Source organism: Myotis davidii, unplaced genomic scaffold, assembly GCF_000327345.1.
Source record: "Myotis davidii unplaced genomic scaffold, ASM32734v1 scaffold96, whole genome shotgun sequence".
Classification (NCBI taxonomy): Eukaryota; Metazoa; Chordata; class Mammalia; order Chiroptera; family Vespertilionidae; genus Myotis; species Myotis davidii.
The window spans coordinates 9256861-9260885 of NW_006289416.1; the positions used below are offsets into that span (position 1 = coordinate 9256861).

The 4025-nt window shown below is 42.3% G+C and overlaps 1 protein-coding gene across 2 annotated transcripts in view; it reads right to left on the reverse strand.

Annotated features, from left to right (window-relative positions):
* The window catches only part of ZNF407 (zinc finger protein 407), a 378216-nt gene that overhangs the window by 373795 nt on the left and 396 nt on the right, over positions 1-4025 (reverse strand). The gene's annotated exons all lie outside the window — the stretch shown is intronic.

The following is a 4025-nucleotide window of genomic DNA, read 5'->3' on the forward strand; positions in this document are numbered from 1 at the left end:
TACCCTCTTCTGCTATACGTGGGTCTGACAAATAATGAAATCTCCCTACAAAAGAAACAGTTCACAGTTAGGGTCGCACGCCAAGGATTCTAACATTATATGTTCATTTCTTTTAAACTTATGCACCAAAATCAGTGAAGTTATGAGGCTCATTAATTACAACAGGAAAATTTTTCACTTTAGAGCACAGAAGGATGTCAGATACCACCTCAACCAAGAGATCAACCAATGATACACGTGCATCCCAATACAATGCACAACCTCACCACTGGCATTCTTGCCAAAAATGCTTAACCCTCAACTTAAGAATGAAGATCAGGCAAATCCAAACCAAGGAACATTCTACACAATAACTAACCAGTACTCTTCAAAAGGTCCTGAAAGATAAAGAAATCTGAAAGGAACTGTCACCTAGAAGACACTAATAGACATGATAACTAATACTGGTTTGGATCCTGGATCAGAAAAAGGACAGCAGTGCTGAAACTCGAATGAAGACTAATTATCAATCGCCTGGTCTCAGTGACTACACTATGGTTACAGAAGATGTTAACAAAGGTGGGGCAGGTTGAAAGGTATATATCAACTCCCTGGGCTATTTTTGCAACCCTTTTGTAATTCTAAAATTATTTCAAAGTAAAAGTTTTTAAAAATCATCTCAGATGAATGATTTTTTTAAAAAAGTATAGGATACCACTTATTAACTCTAACATAAAAACATATTATCTCCTCCAGTAATTGTACTAAAAAAAATTCCAATAATAACAGATGAGGCTTAAGTTGGAATTTTTATTCAATAAAAACATGCAGTTGGGATAACTAGAGAACAGAGTAACTTTCCTAGGGCACTGAAATCTCTCCAAATACATAAACTACCTTATTCCCCGCCCCCCTTACTCTTTTTTAATTGAATTCAACTTTCATTTATTTAACATCTACTATGGGCATGTAACTGTGCTAGGGCCTCATGAGATTTTGATATACAAGAAAGGATCTCTATTTTAACACACAAGATAACAGAGAAATGCATCACATAACAAAACTGGAAGTAATTGATGTTCACTGCTAAACAATCTGGCAATCGATCTGGACACCCTTTTTACTGTCAGCGTTGATAAGACTGAGGACCCTCACAGCTCAAGTGGGTCCCCTTCAACAATAACATGTTCTGACCTCTAAAATTATCTACAAAAATTATCCTTGAAAATGACTCGCTGACAATCCATTTCTAGTCCTTTTTTTCATCGAAGCATTTTGATATTGGTGCATTGTTTGTAACTCAAAATTTAAAAACATGAATCTCAGCCCTGGCCGGTTTAGCTCAGTGCACAGAGCGTCAGCCTGAGGACAGAAGGGTCCCGCATTCGATTCCAGTCAAGGGCACATGCCCAGATTGCCGGCTGGATCCCCAGTAGCCAACCGATGATTCTCTCTCATCAACATTTCTCTCCCTCTCTCTCTCCTCTCCTTTCCTCTCTGAAAGCAATAAAAATATATTTAAAAAGGAAAAAAGAAATAAAAATGTGAATCTCTGAGTACCAGGGAAAAGGTTAGGCTGGCATAGACCCATGGAGGTTTACTTACTCTCTTCTTAGATCAAAAATGATGTGTGAGACTACGTTTTTCAAAGTGTGGTCTCAGAGCCAGCAGCTTCAACAGAATTCAGGAACTTGTCAGAAATGCAAATTCTCAGTCCCAGCCCAGACTACTGAATGAACCTCTGTCAGGACCCTCTTTTCACAAGCCCCCAAGGTGACCCTGAAGCACTATAAGTTTGAGAATCAGCGAGGAAAGAACAGAACGGCCAGACAGCAAATCAGCAGGCCAGATTCTAATCCTTGCTCTGCCACTAATCTCTGGGATAGATTTGTCACTTAGCTTCTGTGGAGCTCAGCCTCTCTATCAGACAATGAGGGAACTGCAATAGATCAATGCCAGTCCTTATGCCCTCATTGATAACTCTGTGAGGGCATTCATTCCTATGAGGCCTAAAAGTGAAAAGAGCATACCACTGTGCGTCACCACTTATTTCTTTGTTAAAATGAAACAAAATTTCTTCATCCACTGGCTTCTGAATCTTATTTAATAACTCTAAAATAAATAAAATTGTGTTTTCTTTGGTAAAGGCCATATAATGCTAATTTCACAGTTTCCTATTTAGTTCTCTATCAAGTCTATTTTGGAGGAATTCATTACACATAACAAAAATTCCAAGAAATCCATCTACCACAGACTCAAAAGTCGTATGTTGCCGTCCTAATTCCCAATGTGATGGTCTTTGAGGTGGGGCCTTTGGGAGTAATTAGGTTTACATGAGGTCATTGAGGGTTGGCTCCCAAAGATGGGATCAGTATCCTATGAGCGACAGACAGACCATAGTTCTCTCTTGCTCTCTGGCATGTGAGGACACAGCAAGTAGGTGTCATCAGCAAGGCGGGAAGAGCCCTCACTAGGAAACCTGCACCTTGATCTTAGACTTTTCAACCTCCAGAACTGTGAGAAACAAATGTCAGCCTTCTCAGCCACCCAGGCTTTGGTATTTAGTTACAGTAACCCAAGCTGACTAAGACACACACTCAAATGTCCCCTCTGGTGTGGGAATTTAACCCAAATCATAGTTCCGAACTGTGCTCCTCTCCATAAACAATATGTGTGACCCAACCACAAAAAGCATTTAGCAAGTATGAAAAATAAAGAACTTAAAAAGGCATAGACCTAGAAATTTCCATTACTGCCTAAGAAACATTAAGTTTCATTTAATCTCCTTCTCATAGATTTATAAACTGGGATTCTTCTCACAACTTGCAAAACGAATCTCAGAAATGGGGGGAATCAACTTAGAAGGTCAGAGAGTTCTCCTGGAAGAAAACAAACTTAATAAGGTTGAATGTTGGGGGAAATGTCCCATCAATCAAATGAATACCCACTGGTTCTTGAGACTCAAACAGGTATCCTGCAAGCTCTCACCACTCCTTTAAGCAATCAGACACACTGTCCTCTGTGCTCCTGTATCTCCATTTCAGCACTTTCAAGAGGCATCCTCTTTGTGTGTCTGTCTCTTCAACCAGACCTAGAAGTCATCTAGAGCAGTGTGTCACTCTCTCCCGCATGTCCAACGATGTCTGGAATAGAGCAGGAACTAATTTTGTTTAAGTGTAGCCACTGTACTGAATACCAGTGAAACTGTGTCCTATCTTGCAGCTTTTCTGTAAATCTTAAATCATTCCTAAACACTTTTTTTTTAAGGCACCAGTAGCAACAGTTAACAGCAATAATCACAACTGCCTTAGGTATCAGGCAAGAAGACATTTGCTACTGGAAACCCCTGCCTTAACATTTTTCAGACGTGCCAGAGGAGTCTGTCATTTCACATGTAGCAAACTTGAAAAAGAATGAGTAACAAACACCTTGAGATTTGAATCCTGATGTTAACTTTGGTCAAAGTATTTAATCTGGTTCTCACCTGGCAAAAAAGGAAATACTAATTCCTACTAGGTTGCTGTGCTCTCCTAATGATGCTCTAATCCACACGCGAGAGCCCTTCCCTACAGATCTATACGGTGTTCCAAGTGGACTAACACCTCACCGCAAAGCACGCGTACACTGTAAGGCGATCCACTGGCACAGACGGTAAAGTTACACCCCAATCACCATTAGGACTATGATTACCTATAAAACAAAGAAATCACACATGTGTGTTTATGGGTGTCCAGCCTGCCAACATAGCCTATTCCAGAACTCCCCAACGAAATACATGGGCTGTTCGAAATGCAACGCAACCGATAGGGGTCAGCAGCTCCAGGCGCCCGGCTCACTGAGGTCCAGAGAGCGGCAGGCACACGCGGGACTGCTCGCGGGCTGGGAGCTGTGCAGCTGCGGGGACCGACGCGCGGCCCGAACCGCGGCGTGCGGCAGCCCGCGGTCTCCCTTCCCGGGCTGGGGCGGGGGAAAGCCCAAGAGGCCGGGCCCCCGCGTTAGCCACGGCGACAGTGATCACAGCGTGGGGCCGCTGCCACCCCAGCTTC